The 26,402-nt window shown below is 35.4% G+C and overlaps 1 long non-coding RNA gene and 1 pseudogene across 1 annotated transcript in view; both read left to right on the top strand.

Moving 5' to 3' along the window:
- Positions 1-26,402, top strand: part of LOC146734073 (uncharacterized) — a 45,836-nt gene continuing 19,434 nt past the window's right edge. Inside the window, exons 1-3 of the long non-coding RNA XR_014931708.1 lie at positions 1-77; positions 1,843-1,909; positions 20,257-20,284. This is a non-coding gene — a long non-coding RNA (uncharacterized LOC146734073). The remainder of the gene's footprint in view (positions 78-1,842; positions 1,910-20,256; positions 20,285-26,402) is intronic.
- On the top strand, positions 15,002-17,035 carry LOC100374194 (tubulin alpha-1 chain-like; annotated as a pseudogene).

Here is a 26,402-nt window from a genome sequence, read left to right as displayed (position 1 = left end):
TCAAAACACTACAGACCCAGGGCACAATCTCTGCCTGTCGACGAAAGGGGAAGCAGTCCTAACAAGCAGACCCAGTTGTAAGTAACATATTTCAACATTCACACCTTTTTTCGTAGTCGTATTGTTTAACTATGATTTTTATCAAAACGTTTTCATATCAATTAAGACCACTGTATCTCGGGTAGAACACTGTTATTCTACTGCCCAGAAGTCAGTCTTTAAACTTACTCACAGCGTGTGCCCTGCTATCATGTAAATTTTACTTAAAAAACAAAACAACGAAACAGTGTAGACAAGTGGTGGTTTCACGAAATTGTACACTAATATGCAACATGCAACCACGTAAAAACAAAGTGTTTCAAATTAACACGTCACCACTAGGGTAATAAATTAGGTGCAAATGATATGCATACATATTAGGTGATAGATATTGTCAGAGACATCCGAGTAATTTTCCTGTCTTCCATTTTGAACATACACATGTTCATGTATCTCCTGGTATTTGCAACAACAATACATATTTAAATGTGATAAATCAACCCCCTACCGACCCAGGGCACACTCTCTGCCTGTCGACGAATGTAGAAGCAGTCCTCACAAGCAGACACAGTTGTAAGTAATATATTTCAATACTCACATGTTGTTTTTGTAGTCGTATTGTTTATCTACTCAGAATGAATCAAATTGATATTTATCAAACCGTTTCCATATACAATTAGACCACCTGATCGCGGATAGAACACTGTTATTCTCCTGCCAAGAGGTCTGATTTCACACAATCACGTAAACAACAAAATCGTTCCGATGAACACGTCATCACTACGCATATGTCACACCTAAGGTTTTAGTGACAAAAAGTGGTTTAAACAGATATAATTGCGTCTGTATTTTATTAATGAGAGGTGTCAGAAACGCTGTGAGTGTGGGAATGCTGTGTGAGTGCAGTGTGCAATACACCGATCTAATTATGGCAATAGTTCATTGACATTTGCATAGCACCGGTCAATACCCAAGAAATAGAAACCGTATTTACAAGGAACGATACTAAACGAACGTGAGAGGAAACACATCCAAACCAAGTTCATGCTCGATAAGGCTTGTAGGTAAAAGTTGGTCTTTCATTTTAAACACCTGCAAGTTCTTATATCTCCTGGTATTTTCAACAAATATACAAATTTTACAGTTGTGACTCAAACTATTCTCAAATTATGACATGACGAAGAAAAACAGACTATGTTGTTAAAAAAAACACGTTTCAACAGTTACAACACTTTTCAGATCCATATTCCTGAACTACTCAGAATGCATTTCATTGATATTGATTGATCGAAATTATTGCATTTGAAAGCATACCACTGTCCCTTCAAAAAAACAACAATTCAGGGTTGCATGTGCTATAACACAGTTCACGCACACACACAAGCTGCTACAGTATGCGCGACAGCCGCCATGTTAATTCAATGTATTAAGTAGTGCTCAACCATTTCCTTCCTTCCTTCCTTCCTTCCTTCTTCCTTCCTTCCTTCCACCCTATGTCCTCTCTTCCCCTTTCTATGTCTCTCCCGCTCTCCCTCCCTCCCTAATTTTTATGGACATAATGTTCCGAGCTACATATCACCAATCAAATCTGTCATTAGCAAATATTAGATAATGACAGCAGCAATAATAAGTACACTGTATGTAAATTGTCTCTGATGCAACGCAAGAATAAAAACTTGTTTATTATAATATTGTCTATAAATAACAATGCCAACAAGTGGCTATAGGAATTTGTGTATTAATGTCATATTACAATACAACATAACACAACACTTCAGTTCTTTCATTATTTTTCCACGACAGAGAGATGGCAAGTTACACAGCAATGATGGTAATATGTATTGTGTTACTCCTGGTCACAGATATAAAGGTACAGTTTTTCATATGCTATCCAACAATACACACATTTATGTTACATACGTGACGTCCTTTTCGCAAATTAATGATATGCAATCACATATGACACAAAACAATATAATAAATCATATACCACATATCGTCATATTAAAAACAACATGTATTTAAATAAATATATAAATTAAATTAAATCAAATACTTGATGTCATATCTGAATAACACAGCAATGAGAAATCTGACAATACTCATATAGAATAATTTATAGTTTTTCTTTCATGCTCCACTATCTCTATAATTTATTCAATGGTCATTCAATGAGCAAAATAAATAAACAAAAACTTCAAAAAGGAAGTTCAATGTTGCAACACCTCATAGATTGTATTTAGATACTAACTAAATGAAATTTGGCAGTCATTGTACAATTTTGCTGATGTCAAAACAAAGTCACGGCTGACTTAGTCATGTTAATCATTACGTGGGGAACCGCCAGCCAGACCTTTATCAGATTTGTTCATTTTGTAAAAATCATCATTATTTTTGTGAACTGTAATTAACTACGGAAGCCCATTAAGGCCACGACCAAAAATAATAAATTTCGAAATTTTGACTTTTAATCTCGAAATTTTGACTTTAAATCTCGAAATTTCGACTTTCAATCTCGAAATTTTGACTTGCAACCTCGGAATTTTGACTTTCAATCTCGAAATCTTGACTTTTAATCTTGACTTTCATAATGCTGAAATTTCTACTTTTAACGACTGAACGTGGCGAATTGCATCATCCAGATCAACTGCGATCAAATAGACAATAAAGGTTAGATTTGTTGTTTATTTTATTGAATATTGAACACTCCCAATTAAGTGTGTTCTACATCAGCGTACTCCACAAGTGACAACATATATTTAATTCATCGCGGCAAAACTTCATTATTTGACGGAAAAACAGTATTACTTCACAGCAAAACACTATTACTTTACGGCAAAACTCTATTATTTCATGGTAAAACTTTATTATTTGACGGCAAAACTCCACAATTTGTCGGTAAAACTTTAATTAGTTGCGGCAAAGCTCTATCACTTCGCAACAAAACTCTATCACTTGTAGCGGCAAAACTCTCCGCGTCACGGCAGAACTCTCCATTTCCCACAGCGGAAGTTGCTATGATATCCCATAATTCTTACCTTTTGAGCCATTTTTCAATCAAATCTCAGACAACTAATAAATTTATTAGTTGTCTGAGATCAAACGCAAGACTGGTCACTGTCGACACGGTTTAGTAACTGTGATCAGCACCGCTGTCTGCTGCAAATTAGTATACATAGCAATGCCGCGTTTCGTGTTAATAACCAACACATCTGGGGACGCTATCGAAGTACCGACTGAGCAAATTGCTAATTTAGTAAAATGCTTCCATCTTTCTCAGTTAGTACTTCGATAGTGTCTTGCGATTTCTGCGGGGCGTTTTGGCCACATTTTACAACGAATGCCTTAAAGCAAGGTGCGAGTGTATTTTTTATTGAATCCCGGAGGCTTTCTGCTGGATTTCTGGTCAAGGGGGCTTACTGGGCCTGCGCGGTTCCCGCTGAATGGAAGTTAAAAAAACCCACTTACCCGTGAATTTTTGGTCCGCTGATGTGCTACACACTCACCAGTGTGACTCACTTGGAAATAACCCCCAGGATTTGTGAGAGTTATGGGTAATGTGTGTGGTTAATTTTCCTGTAACAAACAGATACCTGACATCACCTGACATATTTCTTTTATCGGTTCAATTACATTAGCTGATGGTCTCTCTATACAATTTACATATATTGCTTTTACTATTTTAACAGAAATAATATTGTATGATTTATCGAAAACATCAAACATTATAACGAACAAAACAGGTGCGCTGTACACGTTATTGTATCATTGGTAATGTACTATAGGTGACATACATCGTCATTATCTGGGGAAAAAATTATGCACCGACAACGTTAAATTACTCCTGACTAACAGCACGATACTCCCAGATGAAAGAGCTCTCCAAATCCAGGAAAATGTGTTTTATATTTTTTTTATATCACTTTTTATCAGTATATGTAGTACGCCATCTTGATTTTTCAAGGATTATGTGTAAAGTACAACCACTATTTTCAGTTCTGTTGCCATGACAACTAGTTTATCACATGTATGTATGCTACCGTTTTCTAAACTTTCAACCAGTTTGAAGTCCAATTTTAGAAGTTACAGATAAAATCATTTTCTAAATGTTTCACGACAGTGTTTGTGATGTCATTCTTTACTGCCCAGAATCTTTTGCAGCTCTCTCATCATTCCAATTACCTGCCGCATACATATAATATAATAAAGTAGGTTTCCTACTATAATAAAATGCCATCGAATTTATAGCACCAAGCACTCCATGCAGTAAAATAAAGTTTCAATGCTTTGATTAAAACTAACACTACTTTTGTAGACGATAGAAAACCATGTGCGCCCAAGTAAAAGACTATCCGTTTCTAGTTTGCTCAAAAATATGATAATTATCCTCACAAGAACGGAGGCTGTGGAGAGGAATTTATCAGCACTGTACTATGTTCGTATAGGATGTATGTTAAAGTCAGTACTCGCGAAGTCAAGTCGGGGTAATGGATAGTAACATCAGAAAATTACGAGAAGAAAGTTCAAACAAGGATTTCTATCAGATTAGTCTTCACTAGCTTTTTAGTCGCTTCGGTCGTTGAGACATTCCTATGGTTCCCGGGCTCCTCAATAATTTGAAATTTCTTGCCGCTTGTATGTAATTTCTAACCGTCACGTAAACTTGTTGATGATTATTTTATTATTACTATCCAATGAACTGGCAGTATGCTATCACCATACATTCATGTTAAACCAAATTAAATCCCCAAATCACATGTGCGCAGATTTAGTTTATATTGATAGTTTCGTCTTAGTACTGCGCGATTACCGGTATATACAGTTAAACTAGTCGGAAATGGATTTTAGAAAAGTTATATTCAATTAATCAAAAATGACTGTTTTATTCCATTAAATATGTATTTGTGATATTATTACTAATTATTAGTGAACGATCAAATATTTAACATGGTAAATTGAAAATAGTACACAAAATGTCTTCCAAAATCTCAATATAAATATATAATATCTAACATAATCTAATGAGATTATCATTGTCCTATTTTTATAGAAAAGCCTTCCCAAATAAAAGAATTTCTTATATTTGAAAAAAATAAGTGTTATTAACTAAACCGTGTACTTTCACACTCAAGCAAGAAAAGGGACGTGTGAGACATGTTAGTGAATTAGCCTTGCACTCTGAGTGTTTTATTGTTTGCAGTCTTAAAAATATCAGTTTTTCACAATCGGTTCGTCGATAGTATGTGGACCTTTCGGTTCACTGTCAATCTGAATTTTGAGAAAAGAAACGGAGAAATGATATGCATAAATGCCATTTTAGTAGCGGTTTCCATAGATCACAATAAAAACACATCTTCTCGTTAAAAACAAACAAAAATATGTTAATATTTAAATAGACACCAAAACATATCTAGTAAGCATTGTATATATTTTTTTTTCATCGCATGTCATCAAGTATATTTTTTAGATATACCCTTGCCATAGGAAACAATGATAACATGTCATAAAGCAGGCAAAACATACTGGGCAGTGGCGGATCAGAACATTATATTACCAGAATGGAATAAATCAGAATTTTATGAATATTTTCATTTCGAATTGTCGTTGATTCGGTGGTTCCAATGTTCATTTCTTGATGATATTTTCCAAACATTGCCATGAATAATAGAGGTTCCTTTGAGACTGAAAATGTTAATCAATATAATTACACATTAACTCTCCTCGTGACTCTCCGTATAGCTCGCCTATGGCTCGGATGGATACGGCCTCTATACAAGGAGACGCTCGTTCGCGATGACGTCACACTGGTTCGAAATACCAATGAATTATATATAGATTTATACAATTATAAATCCCCTTCAGTTTATGCAAATCGCTCCACTCTATTGGCGTCCGTACATCGAACCACACAAACTCACCGAAAGAAAAAGTCGAAATGCAAAATGTTAAAAGTCCATGTAAGGAAAACCACAATGATATGTCGCTCGCAGTTGACAAGATCGCATCCTTACGATATGAATACGTGACAACACAACGCTGTTGGCAGATGACTATATGATAAAAGAGAATATAACTCATTATATAGTATTGTTGTTCCGGGACTGTTGTGCCAGGTTATTTTACCCCGTACTGCTGCAATTATTGCCACTGAGAATTTTGACAAGTAACTCCAAATTCGAGATGACAAACAAATATTATTTGTAAGCTTCGGGGTCTATGAGATTTGTTCCCGGATGTAAGAATGATTCACCTCGCTTGCTTGATGGACACCTCAGTTACAGTTAATTAATAATCATTCGTCACCATCTGAACAAGTAAGAGTAGGTGTTCTCATCATTTATTATTAAATTGAACAATAATTAATTTCTAGAGATAATGAACCCATCAGGACGATAAATCTTAAAAGCGGAGTTTGGCAAGCTATTTTACGCATTTTTGTTTTGGTTCGGTTGTTAATTCACATTGTACTAATTACGTCTTTGTGGGCTTTGGCAGGTTACACAAAATCTTGCTTCACGCGCTCTTAGTACAGTCGTGGAAAGAAAGTCGTTGATTGGCAACAAATCTCGGACTTATTTGCAATCTTATCTCACATCAGAAATAATTTTTCACAATGACGTCATTAGTACAATTTAAAAAGTCGAACCGTGAAAAAATACGAATACTACCTCGTCAAACTCTGCTTACGTCGCTTTAATGATTAATGCTTATTATAATTATTCATCGATGTTCTGGTCATTAAGTTTTTTTTGCAAAGCAACAATACATGGAAACATGACATTGATATAGTTAGAAATGTTCGATTGGTTTGTATGTTACCGTAACAATTCCTCGCTAGCCAACAAACATTTTGTTAACATACAACCTCAGGCCCGTAGCCAGCACTTTTGAATAGGGGGTTCGAGAACAAAAATAATATACTTGATGTGAAACTTGTAAATTTTATAATTTTCAAAAAGAAAAAAAAGCGGATTCTTTCGTGTCTTAGAGCTATGTTACAGACATTTTGATAATTTAGTTTTTAAATTCAATTGACTTACTTAGTGTTACGTTGTTAAGTTATTTCACATAACATCTTTGAACTATTTTACAATTTTAGAGAAGGGGGTTTCTGAATACACACCCTAGATCCACTACGGCAAATTGTTATACACAAAAAGGACAATACTGTACGCATCTTAGCATAATATTGTCTAGGCATTTTAAGGTAGAAAACTACTCGCGAGTTTTTTTACTCTTCGCAGATGGTAGCGCACATAGCAGTGACACGATTTCGTATCGAAATCTGTCTACAATTATTCATTTAAGTATTAGTCAATTTATTGTTATGTAATTTATTATTTTATTATTATTTATTTCAGTACAGGGCCTCAGCCTATCGTACAAATTGTAATGGGTAGAAAAGTGCATAACACGTTTTAAAAACAATACAAAATCCATGTAAACATATGGTACTAGGTTAAGCTGGATTCATATTCATCTCGTAGCTTTTAAAAGATACAGAGCTAGTTGATAAATGGTGTGGCAGTTGTGTAGGGAAGAAGTGAGCCCAGGCTGTTAGTATTTGAATAAATGCATAGTGTTATTGGCAAAAGATCAGCCCTTAGATCATTATAAAATAGACATAAAAACATGGTGAATTTCATTTTCTGCCGTACTAAATTCAAACGTATCACTGCAAAAATAAAAATTTATTAATCTAACGGTATTTTTGTGCGTCTACCTAACTCCACATTAAGTTTATGGCCAAAACAGGGAAAACTCGTCAGTATATATTTTAGTCTATAATTGCTTGCCAATAATAAGTCTGCCGGTCTCGTCTAATCATTTAAGCATAGTATATAACATATTTTTGGGTTCCAGCTATTCTTTACTTAAAGTAATTCTAACCAATATGAGTCACAACGCTTGAAATAAACACGGCATTATGACAGCCTTCCACATTCATCCAACATCGCTACAGTGTTTGTACAACTATTAACGTAACGCTAAGTAGAAACCTGCAAAATTATGTCTGTACCCTCTCCATGATCTCCGAATATTCGCACCCCCATATCTCGCTACCATAACAAATAGCTGGCACAATGATTGCATTAAACAAATTAAATGCACTAACCAATGGCATACCACCAAGTTTCTTACAGTATGTAAATTGTTTGGTTCACTGAAAATGTGTTTTTAGGGGGCGGGCGGTTTAGCAGCGGTCTCCGTGGACTACAATGACTATATTTTTTTTTATGAACCCACTAAGAATATAGTCAATTTTCTAAGACATCAACAAGAAACGTGCCAGGCACTATATATATCTCTTTTTCACCATATGTTACCAAAACAAATTGTGCGATAATGGGATATACGTTTGCCATGTTTTTACATGATATATCATTTATGTAAAAATGAAGAAATTGGCAATAGTTTGTGTAGCACACTACTCTGATAACGCAGACATGGCATATCACACAATACATTACATTAAGTTATCCTCCTTGGATGTAACTTTGCGAACGTATCCACAACACGATCAACTGCGCTCACACTTGCAGCTTGTCACAGTTTTTGTAGTAAAACAAATATGTTTGAAAAGTATGAGTCATCATAGTTTCAGTGCTGAAGCAACACTGTTGGGTAAATTGTTGACTGCAAGAAGCTCCTCGACCTATACAAATTGTGATGATACATCTTCGGCATTTTTTGAATGATATGTTCAGCCCGTAGCTGCACACTATTGTCCACAGGCTTCACGTACTAATACAATAAGTTGACTACATTCGGCTGACATACTTGGAAAGAGTTGTGTATATGCCATAAATAACTCGAAGAATACAAAAATTAATGAACCAAAGTAGGAAAGTACAGTGTCGTGTTGTGTTGTGCTGGAAAAATTACGGGACCGATCAATCCCGTTCGATCCCCATACTGTACTAACTTAGCGAACACAAGCACAAGTGAATCAGCCCTTCTCAGGACCACCACATCCTTCAGAGAGTGACTTCCATTACATCATTTTTGTATACATATGCTTACTCGTTATAATATTTGACATAAGCAGCTTGAACGCGATCTTCATTACACCATCGCGGAATCACCGAATAAAAGCTTGCCCATTCATGACAAGCTTTTTTGATTGGCTGATGTTGAGCTGAGACGGCGTAACTTCACGATTGATATTTAAAGCTCGTTTCCAGCAAAATGTTCATTACTATACAATTTCGACTGTCTGATAGTTACCTCCCTGAATCAAGTGATTTAAACGATGATAAATATTTTAATTAGTACTGTTTTTTGTTAATGTTATAATCTACGATCATAATTGTATTCACTTCCAAAATTTAGTCGAACCCCTCGAACCCCCCCCCCCCCCAAACTACGGGCCTGAACCTGCTTTTACCTCAGCAAATATTGAGAACAATATAAGATGTTTACGTATGATTACTGTAAGTAACATAGACTTTTCTAGATTGAGTTTTTACATTTTCAAAAACATTCTCCACTTCACAACATTTTCTTTGCAAAACTTCCAACAATGGTTGTCAAAGTAACAAAAACTATATAATTTAACACCACAAAATAAACCAACGTCAATACTAATTCGATTGATGTTAAATGCTGCCAAAACTAGGTGCATAGCGAAAGTCAAAATTTCGAGATTAGAAGTCGAAATTGCGAGATTGAAAGTCGAAATTTCGAGATTGAAAGTCAAAATTTCGAGATTTAATATTTTTCATGGGCTTGCGTAATTATGCTATTGTCTCACATCGAACTCGCGAAACCGCGCGATTTGGGCGATGCGAGGTTATGTTAGTTTATTGAAAGACTTAAAAATTCCTCAGAAGGAATTAAAATGGTTACACTAACACACATATATAAAACATACAAATTTTACAAAAAATTACTACCGTACTCGACCGCGTTAGCGCCCATGCCCGGGCAAGCGCCCACCCCCACTTTTGCGCAATTTTTATATTTGGGGTTACATTCGGCAAAGCGCCCACCCCTTCAAAATGCAACTAATTTAAAACTTGGTCTCGCGTAACGAATCTTGGTAATCGTTTTTATATGATACAGCGTGGATATCGACCGCTGTGAACATGTTGTAAATGCGTAGAACACGGTAACCGTGCGTAAACTACGCTTCGACAATGACCTGTTAATACAAGTAAAATGCGGTAAATATTTCAAGCCATATTCAGTTTACTTCTCAAAAATGGCTAGTTACTAGTTTTTTTGGAAAAACCATGTCGTTTATTCGCTGAAATCAATTCCAACAGATCGTACTTCGACATCGATAATTCACTTTCGCATTGCGTTACCGGAAAGTCTTCGGGAATTTCCGAAGAATTGCTTCAGTACAACACAGCATTCTGATTGGTTAATAACCAACTTGACCCATTAGGTCAAAGGACGCTACTGCAGGTCAAATCTGCAAATGCATCATGGCGGAAAGTGATTTTCATCGAGAGTTTGCGTACGATCCAACACCTTCGTCAGTGGAGATAATATGACAATTTTGACTTCGACTGTGTTCCAACAGACTCAAATGTTTTTAATTTTGTAAATTCTGGTGGTACGTTATTAATATTGTAATAACATGTGCATATTTGTTGTGATCATTTCTGTTTCTTCATTGTGAAAATCAATGATGACTCAACTAATTTCGTAATTTGATTTTCCCTCAAAGACGTAATCTGTTACTTGATGAATCAAATGTTTCATTTGCACTCTTTTTCGAGGGGGGTGCTCGGGTAAGCGCCAACCCCTAAAAAATCGTGATTTTCTGAGTTGAGGCCCTTGGGCGCTAACGCAGTCGAGTACGGTATCTGAAGCACGACAATGGTTTAAAAAAAAACCAACAAACTACAATTACAAAAAAAAACTATTGATATATGTAGGTAATAATATTGAAAACAACTAGCAAAAAACAGTTAATCAATGAAACATAGAAATGAGAAAAAAAAAGCGTATTAAAGGAGAAAAGTATTTACGTTAATTTGCCAGAAGATGTTGCTGTCGAGGTTCGTGTTATCTTTGATAAATTGGGCAACTGGTATTTGTACATTCAGGTTTGTATCACCCATTAATTTTAAAAATTTGTTGTAGTCACTCATATTTGTGAAGTTTGTAATGTGCTTAGTAGACTCTTCAAATAGTGTTTTTCGCGATTTTTCGTAAAAGGGGCATTCAATCATGAAATGGTACTCATCTTCTACTTTGTTATTTAAACACAGTTCGCAGATTCTTTTTCCTATTTCGGTTTTTGGTTTGGTGTACCTCATTGTTTCAATTTTTGTTTATGATTGCTCAGACGGAACCTACTTAGACACTCACGTAGTTCGGCATTCTTTATTTTGATCACATAATTTTCTAAATCGAAATTCATTTTTGAAATGTTTGTACGTTCTGAGTTCATTCCTTCTGTTATTGTTATTTTGGTTATCATCAGTCCCTATGTTAATTTCCCTTTTCCAGTATAATTTATATATTTTTTCAACTTCCAAACTTAATTTCTTGGTTTCTCTGTCGTTCAGTATAGTTGTTGTTTCGATAATTTGTGGTTGGTTTATTTCAGTTAACAGTGTAGTTATGACACTGTACCATTTGCCGTTTAATTGTTTGTTCATAATTGCTGCCTCCCTTACCAATTCATTTAATGTATTCATTATTTTGTTGAAGTATTTAATTAATTGTTTTTTCGATGAATACGTCGAGTGGGTATTTTCCAGTTCCCCATAAATACCCAAGATTGCTGCGTTCTTCCTGACTCCTAAAACAAAACGACAACAGTTTAGGTGGATTTCTTCCACACTTGATTTGTATGTGCTTTCGTGACCCCAGATGTCACTTCCGTAAACTAGTATGGGCCTAATTAGTTAATCGAAAAGGGATAGCATTGTAAGTGGATTTAAATTTGGCTTATGTCCAAGTTTTGCTTTTAAACTAAATAAAGCTTTTTGGCCTTTTAGTTTTAATGTTTTCATTGCCTCCTTAAATGTTCCATTCGAACTTAATACAACACCTAAGTAGTTTAGTGTCTAACCACGTTAATTTCTTCACTTTCATAGAAGAAGATATAGTTGTCTAATAGACGATTATTTTTATGGAAAACCATTATTTTTGTGTTCTCTGTATTAACAGTCAGCTTTCAATGTTTTGTGTAAGTGAAGAGATTATCTAAGCTCTTTTGTAATCCATGTTTTGTTTCTGAAAGGATGACAATGTCGTCCGCAATGAACACCAATGCTGTTTTGTTTCATAGCTGTTTTTAAGAAGACAGCTATGCTGGTGCTAGTGTATGGTTTACCATAATTAATAGGAATTTATTTTGACTGTTTTCTTTATCAAAATTTAGAACTTTATTTTGTGCAGTCAGGAATAATTTGTCCATATGATGACTGTAAGCTGGCACATTACATTACAAAATGTCGCGGTCGCCCCCTCGAAAAAAATTTGGAGGCGTCATCCCTCCAAAATCAAAGCTCAAACCGTTTGTGTCAGTGAAATTTGCCCCTCAAAATCAGGAAATAGCGTTCCAGAGGGTCTATATTTCAAATTTTTTTAGTGGGAGCATGCTCCCGGATCCCCTAGTAAGGTCGCGCTTTCTGTTTTGGCTGCACATATCGTATGTTCTTTTATCCAGCAGCACATTATTATGTCTGCATTTCTCAATTTTAAGGTCATGGTTGCTTGTCCTGAATTTTGCAATTAATCTTCTAAGACCATGGTTTTGCACATTAATTAATGTTAAATCTTGTTTGAAAAGTCTGTGTGTTCTTAGTTTGTTTTCAGCCATGGTTTGTTTTCTATTATCATTATGCATGTCATTGGTTCTCAAATGATTTGTTTATTTGTTTATGAATAAAATCTAATTTTTTTTTATTTATTATTTCACTTGAGTTTACAATGGTAACAACATCAATAGGGTTTCTATACTTATAAACCATTTACTTTTTACATTCTTATTTACTATGTAGGCCCAGATACAAGAAGTGTTTGAATTTATACCTTTGAAAACGTCATCGCCTCACCCCCACCCCCCAGAATTTACCATGGCCCAATTTCTTAAGCAATATAATTTACAAACACGTATATGATTTTAATAGTCAAATAGTCAAAGTCACCATCTTTGTTCATATGAGACTCGTATCTCGCGCATGCGTAGCGTGGTGACCAACGCTTTTTAATTAACACGAGAGACGTGTTCTCAATTACGTGTATGGTGAAGTGAAACTATTGATTCTTTCATTTCACGGTTTATGTCAATAACCACCGTGAAATAGTGCTATGGGAGGCCCAGTCGGACTGACTTCCTGTTATGTCTGGCGTTCCTCAGGTTTCAATCTTCGGACCTTTATCATTTTTGAGTCTTTGCGGTTAGTGCATCTCTTTGCGGTTAGTACATCTGTGTTCCACTAATATCTCGAGAACCATTTATCGGATTTTGATGTAACCTGGTACATAGATGTTCTGGGGTAAGGCTCAGATCTGTTTAGTTTTTACTTGAAACCATGTATATTAATTAAGCATTTCTCTTGTTTCTCATGTACTATTCGACAGACTTCAGTAAAACTTGGTACATATAATATATTGCGCAGACCTGGATAGCTTTTGGTTGAAATCCGTGCATATTATCAACTTATTTGCATATTAATTTGCCAATATTTAGCCTACCTACCAATATCTCAACCACTCATTAGACTCTCTAGATGCTCTTGGATAAGCCATATATATGTTTATTTTAGAGTTAACTGTTAAGCTTACTAATTACCTTGAATTATTTATTGAATGTTTGAACAATACCGACTGGACAACAGAATTAGTAGGGAGAAATTTAATGTATTTTACTATGCAAGTTAATTTAACAACAGTGCCCTCCACGTTACTAAGTAACTATGCTATTTTTAGATTATGCAAATAAAGCTGTTCTGTACACTACTAGTATTTTGGATTAGTGTTGTGTTGTCTGCTGGTCAATTATTTTAATATGCATAAATTAACCAATATATAGGTGCTCCACAGATAATTTGAGTACCACTTATCCATTTTTTTAAATGAAACTAGGTACATAGGATCTGATTACTTCAGGAATGCTTACTTAGTATAGCAAATAGGGCTATAATTTTGTTGGTATTGATGGTCATTATGTCATTAATTATTTATAATTATTGAACCATAGGTAGTTGTAACCACTCTGATCATAGGTTAGAGTTTTATTTTAAAATGCTGTATTTGCTCTATTGGAAGCATATGTGCCTTTATCACACGGGAGTTCTTTCCTACCTTTCTTTGATTAAATGAATTATTACATGATTGTAATGATTTGTCACTAGTACTTAGCAATAATAAGATGGCTTTATTTGCAGATGTTGAAATTATAACGAGCATGTGGTGCATAGTACTTCTGCCACATACAGCCTTTGCGGTCATTCACTCGCTTACACGCGGCCTTTTTCTGTAGTTGATTTACCTGAAAACGTACCACCAAAAGTGACACCCAAACTATGCACGAATGTATTACTTCTGTAGAAACGTGTATACAAGCAATTTTATCAGGGAATACGTTGTGAGAAGGTAACGTTACTGGAGTGAAATACTGTGCGTTATACACTAAAACTGTGGTGAATCAACAATGTGATTGTCTTTAGTTGGAAAGACTAAAATATTGTTATCACTCAAGAGAATACCACAACATCCGTTTGTCTGGTATTCTGGCGAATACCTCAACAATATTTCTGGCGTGAAGGAATTCGAATTTACATTTTCCGCGCCTGCCAGCCTTAGAACATAACGCACCTAGCTATTGTTATAGCTGGGTTTTTTAACCTTACTTTTGACATTGGCTTGCTTTCGCAATTTAACGTGCCGAACGATAAGGGTACTACTTGTAAATGCATGTTTATTTTGGCGAACAAATCGCTGTAATTTCAAGCGCTTCAAACAAAATTGATGGGATCTAACATTTGCGATTATGTCAGTAAATCAGCCAATGATTGAAAGGATACCGCAAAGACTCGTGGGTAATGGGTGCCATAATGTCTAAATAATAAATAATGTCTACGGCCAATGAAAGCATCTTTGGATTTGAATGAAGCGTTTTCATAAAAAATTATAAATGTCTATAAAACAGATTCACCCATTCATGAAACCCGGTGTATTAGCTGGTCAATGTTTAGTAAATATCAACTATTTGTGAGATTTGTGATATATGATTTATGCATTCTGAAAACATACAGTTTTGTTTTTGTTTAAACAGTAAGCCAAACTTAGTGACTCTTCGATGGGACATCCCGAGAAATATGCAAATTAGCTGTTTGTATTGGCGATCACATTTCTCAAAGATTCAGGCCATTTTTAGCACCTTTATGAATTGTCTGTCACGTGACTTTCAGGTAAATTGGACATTCTGGTCGTACTTTGCAAAACGCGCTTTCGAAAACAAATAAAGTAGGATCCTTTGAAATTTAATGGGACTCAAAATGGTAAGCCAATACAAAACGTTTATGATAATACGTTCAAACGTTTCTAACTAATGCATACTATTACCAGGTGGTACGCACAATGACTATATATAAAACGAACACAGGGTCACATTTTCTTTATTTCCACGGTTGCTATTGTACGTTACGTTGTGGATTTATAATCGCGCTTTGAATTCAGCTTGAAAATGGTAAGTTTGGTTGCACTTCGGGGTACCTGCAAATTGTTTGGAATCGTTGATGCAAATGTCCTGCAGCTGTGAGACTGTGGTTGTATACACCCATTACACCAGTATTTCGAAATGGAAAGTCCCGTTTCCACATCGCGGAGACTATGGGATGGGTGGTTTGAACCCAAGTTTCATTAAATCGTACTGACGATTGCTCAATTTTCGAGTCGACAATTATGTGAAGTCTGTACGTTTCTAGCGAGGCTACACATTATGGTACCCGCCGGAAAATTCTCTAACCGGAGCTCTCAACAATCTTGTTCACGTTAGCTGTGCCTTTTTTGGCTAAATACTCGGGACACATGTTTATTTGTGTTGTTTTTCTAGCGTGAATGTATATGCAGCAGATTCCCTAGACCACAATGAAAACGCATTTCCCCGTTAAAAACCACAAATATAATTGTTATTTTTGTAAATGCTTCTAGACATCAAAAAGTAAAGTGTAAGACACTACCAATCTTTTTGTCACTATGTCAGAGCATAGTGATAGCGAGATGTATCCCTGCCTTAAAAACGATGGTAAAATGCCCTTAAACAGATGTGTAATGGATTTCACGGCGTTGTATTGAGCACTCGGACTGCGCCTTTATGGTTGATAACGAAGCAATCTACGATATTTGTCGTCGCAATCTTGACATTGAACCTCCATCGTACAACAATTTGAATCGCCTGATTGGCCAACTCGTCTCTTCAATTACGGCTTCTCTTAGATTCGATGGTGCCCTCAACGTAGACTTGACGGAATTTCAGACCAATCTGGTTCCGTATCTTCTTATTCATTTTCCATTGGCTACCTATGCTCCAGTGATCTCTACTGAAAAGGCTTACCATGAGCAATTCCCGGTGTCCGAAGTGCCCAATTTCTGTTTCGAGCCGTCCAATCAGATAGTTAAATGTGATCCTCGTCACGGAAAGTATATGGCATGCTGCATGTTGTATAGTGGCGATTTTTTCCAAAAGATGTCAACTACCAACCACCAACGGTCGTTCCAGGTGGCGACTTGGCCAAAGTACAGCGAGCTGTCTGCATTTCGAGCAACACCACGGCCATCGCGGAGGCATGGGCCCGTCTTGACCACAAATTCAATTTAATGTACGTCAAACGCGCTTTCGTCCACTGGTATGTCGGTGAGGAGTTCCCGGAAGCATGCGAAGACTTGGCTGCATTGGAAAAAGACTACGAAGAAGTTGGCGTGGATTCTGTCGACAATGAAGGCGGGAAGACGAGGAATATTAAAATTGTACAAATTTAAAATTTAAAACAATTATTTGTAAATAAATACATTGATATATAAAGTGTGTGTTTTTCTATTTAAAATAAAAACTTATGTAGTGCACGACAACAAACCTTTGTTACCCTCACTAAGCTTGTATGGCACTGGCAATGTGGCAGGAATCCATTACATGCGAAGGCACAATAAATAAGACTGCTCCGTTGATTAGGTAAAACAGTGTTAGCGGCAAACTTCCGACACTTCCGATAATGCGATCATCGGTTATTATGTATGGTACAACTTTGCAAACAAAGTCTTCGTTTGAGATTCATTGCCTTTTAATTATAGAGTATGTGTTTAGCTATCACTCGTCTAATGTGGCGAAACATAAAGTTTTCGTTTTTAAAGTACGGTAAAGACTCCAATTGACAAAAAATATTAAATCTCGAAATTTCGACCTTCAATCTCGAAATTTCCACTTTCAATCGAACGTGGCGAATTGTATCATACAAAGATAACTGCACTCAAATAGACAATAAAGGTTAGATTTGTTGTTTATTTTATTGAATATTGAACACTCCCAATTAAATGTGTTCTATATACTCGTACTCTATAAGCCCCTTACAAAGGTGGTCCACAAGTGACATACATTTAATTCATCGTGGCAAAACTCACGACAAAACTACAATATTTGACGGCAAAACATTATTACTTCACGGCAACACACTATTACTCCATTTCCCACAGCGGAAGTTGCCATGATATCCTATAATTTCCCCTTTTTGAAGTCATTTTTTAATAATGTGACTCCCCGTATAACTCGCTGTGGCTCGGAGGGATACGGCCTCTATACAAAGAGTCGCTCGTACGCGACACTGGTTCGAAATACCAATGAATTATATATAGATTTATACAATTATATATACCCTTCAGTTTATGCAAATCGCTCCACTCTATTGGCGTCTGTACATCGAACCACACAAACTCACCGACAGAAAAAATCGAAATGCAAAATGTTGAAAGTCCATGTACGGAAAACCACAATGATATGTCACTCGCGGCGCGAGCAGTTGACAAGATTGCATCCTTACGATATGAATACGTAAACAAACACGACGCTGTTGGCAGATGACTATATGATAAAATAGAATAATATCTCCTTGTATAGTATTGTTGTTCCGGGACTGTTGTGCCTGGTTGTTTTACCCCGTACTGCTGCAGTTATTGTCGCTGAGACTGTGAACATTCAAATCACCACACGATTGTGTGAAGTGAACTCCAAATTCGAGATGACAAAAAATATATTATCTGTAAGCTTCGGGGTATATGAGATTTGTCTCCCGGCTGTAAGAATTATTCACCTCGTTGCGCTTCGACGAATAGTTGTCACATGTGGGAGACAAATCTTGATAGACACCTCAGTTGCAGTAAATTAATATTTATTTATTCATAGTTAAACCTCATTCCTGCGTACGTCACGTTGATTTGAACGAAAGGCGGCTTCGGGCGGACATCAGGGCATTTCACCCACCTGACAACACCTGAAAACAACGATCGAAATCTCTAAAAAAAAATGTACTTTGGGCTACTTCCTGAGACCCCCCCTCTTTGTACATTGCACTAAGACTACCCCAACATGTGCAATATGAATTTGGTTGTTCTTGTTTGCATATAAGTTGTGTTTGTTGTGTTTTACCGATATCAATAATCACGGCTCTTCGACAGGCGTTCCACAGCAGTTCGTACTGTTCCGAAAACACATGATTGGTATCCGAGCTTCATAAAACGCTCTGTGAGGTAGCTATGCCCTTGAGAATATCGCGATTTTGAGAAGATATTCCACGAGAAGATTTCACGCGCAACATATGCATACGTAAACATCGTGACCATGGCGACATACTTCATTGCAGACGAGATCGGAAACTATGACAATTTTGATCTTTTAGTCCATACCTAAATTTGACGTTTTGATGCGGGAATTGTACCCGAATGCAGAGAAAAGTAGTTCTGGTTTCTATAGTAAATCTAGTATGATTAAAATAGGATTTGTCGTCGATCGTCACCATCTGAACAAGTAAAAGTAGATGTTCTCATCATTTATTATTCAATTGAACAATTATTAACTATAACTTCCAGGGATAATGAACCCATCAGGAAGATAAATCTTTATATCCTGACTAAAAGCGGAATTGGGTGAGTTATTTTTCGCATTTTTGTTTTGGTTCGGTTGTTAATTCACATTGTACTAATTACGTCTTTGTGGAGTTTGGCAGGTTACACAAAATCTTGCTTTACGCGTTCTCAGTACAATCATTGAAAGAAAATCATTGATTTGCAGCAAATCTCGGAATTATTTGCATGACATTGATATAGTTAGCATTGTTTGATGGGTATGTATGTTACAGTAACAATGCCTCGCTAGCCAACAAACATTTTGTTAACATTAGACAACCTGATTTTGCAAATATTGAGAACAATATAAGATGTTTACGTATGATTACTGTAAGTAACATAGACAGGTGCTTTTCTAGATTGAGTTTTTACCCGTAGTACATTTTCAAAAACTTTCCCACTTCACAACATTTCTTTGCAAAAATTCTAACAATTTTTGTGAAAGTAACAAAAAATATATAATTTAACACCACAAAATGTAAATAAACCAACGTCAATACTAATTAGATTGATGTTAAAATCTAAAATTGAACAAAATATGCACATTTTACTATTTATAATCCAGGTAAATTTTACACAGACGATTAGTGTACTATGTTGGCTTTGTGATGTATATACATGATATACTGCATGAATCAAATGTAATTTACATACATATTAAGATGAATATGGTGTGAATATTAATGATTAAAATAAGTTTCGGAAAGGACCAATTGGCGACAGTTTTCCCCCCAAATATATAAATGTTCGTGCTGAATATACCACAAGTGGAGCAAATTTGATTGTGCGCATTACAAAGAAAATAATTAGAATTAGTACATGATTTATATCAAACTCTTGACATTCCTGTAGCGTGGAGAATACAATAAATTGAAGCTGCAGAGCAACTTTTCTGAAATAATAGAAAATTGAATAAAATACGTTAGTACGTTACTGTGAAGAATAAAAATTGAGAGTTTCTTGGATTGTTGTAACAGATGTTAACAATATTTTCATAACAATGTATTTAGTTTACTTTACACCCAATCTAGCCGGAAAGGTTTCTCTATGGAGAATTAAAAAAGTTTCCATCGTTTTGTAATATTTTGTTGGTAATGTATTGACATAACTTAATATTATTCATATAAACAGGCTCAGGATCCAGATCTTGAACCACAAGGTTAGTATTCATTATAGCGTGTAACCCCAACCTTATCTAACACTCACAGTAAATCAATGCTTAATCCAGTTTTCAAATTCACTGAATGTGTTTAGAATTACATCAAATTTTAAGGTTTAAGGTATTTATGTATGTATGCTTATCAGTTTCTCTGATTATGTAGACGAAGATGTCCAATCTTGTAGTACAACGACCATTTGCTTAGATTTTGAAATGAATTTAGTTGTCATTGAAATATCAGTTTTGTTTATTTATTGATAATTTATTACATTACAATTTATAATTTTTTTAGGATTTTTTTAGGAGAGGTTAATCTGCAGGCAAAAAACTATAGATGCGATTTGTGATTAAATCTGGTTTTGGTTTTCATGAAAACAAATTTGATTCCTACCATTAGTCGTTGCCAAACCACTCATCCCGTCGAATATTCATGATTTTGTTAAAAGGGAATGTACCTTATATTTTTTTGTCTGGTTGCCATGAAAACATTAATTTTAGCAATGATTTATCACCGACAATTTAAAACATTTTAATCGAAGTTATATGACTTTTATTGGTATCAGTTTTTATTAGGAATTGTCTTTGTATTGGTGGCCCTCCTCCAATTTTCGTTTGCATAATCGACATTTAAATGATGATATTCATATTGAGACTGTAAACTGTACGCCCAGGTATTTGAAAACGAATATAAGACATCAAAACTAATTAGCATATTATGGGTTGAAAGATAAGCTCACTCCTGCTCAAGTATTTTTTTCCCGCCAAACATTACCATGGAGAATATTTATATTCGTTAGAAAGAGTACCTTTGCTTGCTGTTTGAACCTCCCAATGCATATGAATAAAGAAACATAGGCTTCATATTTTCACTGCCAGGCAACCATCACAATGAAAACAAAAGCCGAAAATTCCCAGTAAACGAAACTTTGTGATAGTTGCAGAAACTCCCCCACGTGTATAACATATATAAGAATTATTATATGCTAAGAATTATTTCGAAGTTAATTTTGCGTTGTTTTCTCGGCTTTATCTGTTGTCACTGGCCATTCGTCTAGCGTACGACACCAGCAAGTGCAGAGCCCATACAAATACAAATACACTGGTGCACGCCTTAGTAACATAGATTGTCATGTGATTTAGCTGCACCCCGAGAATACATATCCATGTCAATCATAATGCAATTATAGACAAAAGAAAAGACAATAAGTAGTTGTTGGCAAGTGAGAAACAAATACAAAATAACTTGATATGGTACGCATAATAATTTAAACTCTAGGCTGCTTTTTGTATGTCACCATTCAATTACGAGTTTGCACATATCAATTCAAAGTGAGATCAAAAAGGGTTACGTGATAACGAACTAATCATGAATGACAATTGTATATGTTTATTTTTGTCGCTGTGAATTAGAAATCATCGTTAATTTACGTGATGTAGTTGTTTATGCGTTCAGCACATGTACTCAGCATTTTTTTACAAGTCGCATTGCATGTATTAAAGAAAGCGTGAGCAAACCCTGTTCAATGTATTATATGAACATATATTTTGAACATGCTTGGATGTTTATTATTGTAAATTTTCACAAATATAAAAATATACTATAAAGTTTAGCGCACATTAATATGTGTTTGTTTGCTAGTTTACAAAGCAGTATTAGCACTATATGCGCATCTTCAGTAAATAATATTGTGTCACAACCAGCACTGCCTCGCAATGCGCAGACTAACGCTTTAACTATTACACGTAAAATATGACGTTCCATGAACACACACTATTGTTACGCTACATTTCGTTATGGTTTAAGGTAAATGAATGAAATTTATTTCCCCAGAAAGAGTGTATACATTGAGTATTAAATTATAAATAAATAAATAAATAAATAAATAAATAAATAAATAAATAAATAAATAAATAAATAAATAAATAAATTAATTAATTAATTAATTAATAATAGTAGTAATTACAATGATAGTAATATAGTATATATTTTTGTTTCTGGTGGGGTCACAGAAATAACGTATTCAAGCTAGTCTAGTCTGTGACCTATGATCCAAGATATATAATAAAGTAGTAAAGTAGTGATAAGCTAAGATGCACAAGACATAGTTAAAGCATTTAATGAGTACTATAATAGCAATAACAAATTTGGAGTCTGGAAAGTTTTAGATACACAAAAACAAAGAAAAAAAAATCGCATACACACTGCACATCAACTGTCTCAACATAAATTGTGTAAATGTAACACATGCATTGATGTACGCATACACAGACACAATAATCATGAAAATTCGAAAAATATTAAATAATTGAAGCAGAAGACCAATACATAAATACTTATATAAAAAATATCTAGAAAGTTTAAAAACATAAAGCAATGCAGAAACACTTACACGCCCTGATAAAATAAATAATTTACATATCTTCTAGAAGATACCTTTTTAAGTGGCATTTGAAGGACTGTCTATTTTGTATACCTTTTATGTGATCGGGAAGTGAGTTCAAGAGTTTAGTGGAAGCATATTTGAGAGTATGTTGATTTAATGTGAGATTGACCTTGGGAGTATAATATTTGTCGCATGTAGAATATCTTGTAGGGTAATTATGGGGTAGTGTGTGTAGATACTGTGCATGACAGTACATACAGGTGTGTAATATACAGAGCTTACATATAAGATGTGTGCTTTCAACCTAATTAATTAGCTAATTTGAATATTTAATTAATTTTGAATTATCTTGTGAACTAATAGTTTCTGTATTTGCTATTTAATATTGATTCAATTGAGTTTCTATATTCAATTGATTGTGAATTTTTGTTAAAATTGATGCAAATTTTACCAAATTTAATAGAGATGTTCTAGCTGTTAACTTTGAGTAACATACTTTTGATTTTCAACATAATCTTCCTACCCGATTTTATACATATACATTCAAACTTTATAATTCATAACCAACTATAATCACATCTGACAAGTGGGGGCTGTGTCATCTTCAGATGACTTGTTTTTAAACAAAACGCATATATGGAATATATAGTTTGGCGCAAAGAGAGATGCGCTTGTTTGCATGCATACACCCTTCAGTCGTTCAAAGGGCATGGCGTATTTTGTTTAAATTAATGTCAAATATAACGCCTGGTGAATATGTTCTTAATTGTAGAGTGTCAAGAGGTCTATATATATTTATATTAAATCCAAATCAATTCATACAAAGCGAATGGGGATGCCAAACTGTGATTTGTATGACAAACATATATAGATCACACTTGTTGTGGGTTCTTTTCACGGGCCATAAAGGCATTGGAAATCATTAAGATGGTTATCGTTACTAGACGACAATGATCTCAGGCCAATAACAATCGGACATCTAAGAATCATAGAGAATTTATAAATAAGGGAACGAACACATTCATCATACACGCACAGCACTAAATGACGCCAAATTTGAATTAACTGCAATGTGCATACGCACACTTTAATACAAAGAAATCTAACCAAAAGTTTGACAATAAATACACAATGACAGTATAGCTATAACCATAAATAAAACAAAACAAAATCGGCTAATTAAATATTACTGCATTGCCTAAATATTTTAGACGGTTTCGATAAACGTAACCGCGGTCGAAATATGCAGGTAAGGCAGGGAGAAACTGAAACCTGGCTGTTTGCGCGTGTAAGGTAGATGCACATCACGAGAACGCTGTACAGTACCATAGCTGACACTAGAACGACCATAGAGTAAGTTCTCAATCAGGAGTTCAATGGTGACGTTATCTGTGGTATACCGTACTTCTGGTGGATCGTCCAACATGCAGCCCCAGGGCACGATTTCTTGTTCAATATATAGGGAAACATATGTAAATCAAGATGACATTAATTTGTTTACACTGCTCATTTCTAATTGGTCGAAACCAAAAGAATTGCGAGAAACTACCGCATCAATTGCCATACATCATTGTTAAACAACTGAATACCCTCAAGGCAACAGGAATGTTATGCAAACTAACAGAAATGTCTAACCAAGTTCATCAAAGTTTATTAACCTCAAGTTCATACAGGGTGCTGGAATCACCTCGGCGTATGACATTCAAGTTCATGCCACAGCAGAATCGCATCTGACGTCATTCTGATTCTCGGGGATCATAAAGTCTTCGGTACCATAGTATTTGGAGACAAATCTCGCATCAGGTAAATTCTTTGTCGTCCAATCAGGCTGCTCTCCTTGCGAAAAATGTAACAATTCGTGCATGCAATATATGTATTAAGTATTTCTTTATTTCTCCACCTATAAAAAGTCACAAAGTATTCCCCTTTCTATGTAAATTACGCATGTATTTAAAAGCTTATAAGCCTAACAGGGAGGGCGTAATACTTGGAAATCAATTAAACTTTGGATTCCTGACACATGTCCCGGGTTTGAAAGGTTACCATGGAAAAATAATTTTACAATAGGAACCTGCAGACAGCAGGGAAGACAAAGCTTATCGATGTTAAAATACATACATTAACCTATAAAACGATTAAGACGGACAATTTTCCCTTAATCTACGGCATTTCTACTAAGAAAGTCAGCTCCGATATTATGGGACCCTTTGATAGCAATAACACGATAGCTGAAGGACTGGAGATACATTGCCCATCTCATAAGGCGTCCACTATTCATTTTAGATTTATTTAAATAAATAAATAAGAGGTTGGTGGTCAGTTTCTATCCAGAATTCATTTAGAAGCCAGTATTGTTGGAATTTTCATAGCCCCCAAATGACTGCCAGACATTCCTTCTCAACAACCGCATATCTAGATTCAGTCGAACTAATTTTCCTTCTTGCATAAGCAATCAGAAACGCAATTTCTTCGTCGTACTGCAGTAAAACAGCCCCAAATCCTTCATTAGAGGCATCCGTTCTAAGAACAAATATTTTGCGAAAATTCGGGAGGTGTAAAATACGATCAGAGTTCAATGCTTGTTTTAATTTAGTGAAGGCAGTTTGATGTACATCATTTTAATTGACCTTTTTTTGTAAGGTTATGTAAAGGGTCGGCAATGGCTGCAAAATTTGGCACAAACTTCTTATAATAGGAGCAAAAGCCCAAAAAAGACTTCAGTTGGGTGATCGTTTTCCGTGGGTGCGTTTCCTTTACTGCACTAATTTTGTCAGGAACTGTTTGTAACAAAACTCGCCCAACAATGTGTCAAAGAAATTCTACTTGATCATAGCCAATGTAACATTTAGAGCGCTTGGCAGTAAGACCTGCTTGGTTCAAACGTTTAAGGACAGTTTCAATAGTGCGAAGATGGCCTTGCCAAGTAGAATTGTACATCAAAATGTCGTCAATCAAATTAACTACGTTGTCCTGCAAACCCTCTAGGATTATCCGCATCATTCTCAAAAAAATTGCAGGACTACTTTTGAGTCCAAATGGGAGAACTTTATAGTGCATGTGACCCCGGGGGTCTGAAATGATGTCTTTTCTTTAGCGTCTAGTGACAAAGGGATTTGCCAGAACCCTTTTGTTAAATCGAATTTAGATAAATAATTTCTTGCATGTAAACGAGCGAATAATTCATCAGGGTTAGGCATTGGTTCTGCATCGAAAACCGTAATTCGGTTAAGCTTGCGGTAATCGTTGCATAATCGGATAGTGCCATCTTGTTTTTTTACTAAGACCACTGGTGATGAGTAAGGGGAGTTGGATCTCTCGATAATGTCGAGTTCTAACATATCATCGACTTCCTTTTTGAACATATCTTCGGAGGCCAGAGGAAGTGGGTATTGTTTGGTGAAAATGGGTTTATTTGAGGTCAACTAGATATCGTACTCAACAACGTTTGTACGTCCCGGTACGTCAGTCAAAACTGTTTGATATTTGTTAAGTAAACTTGAAATATCTTGTTTTTTAGAGAGATCCAAATTTTCGTACACGTGCACATCTTTTATAGACTGGTTACCTATTTTGGGTAAAAATTCTATCAATTCAATAAAGTCCGCCCGGGCCTTCAATCCCATGATCCAAAGGGTGACTATCAATAAAGGCAACATTGACTTTCATGAATAGTCCGGGGGTGTCAGACTTATCTTTAGTCACAGAGGGCGCTCTCTTTTCGTACCGCTTTAACA

The sequence above is a fragment of the Saccoglossus kowalevskii genome, chromosome 15 (genome assembly GCF_978046115.1).
Source record: "Saccoglossus kowalevskii chromosome 15, keSacKowa6.1, whole genome shotgun sequence".
NCBI classification, from domain to species: domain Eukaryota; kingdom Metazoa; phylum Hemichordata; class Enteropneusta; family Harrimaniidae; genus Saccoglossus; species Saccoglossus kowalevskii.
This window is presented reverse-complemented; position numbering and strand designations above follow the sequence as displayed.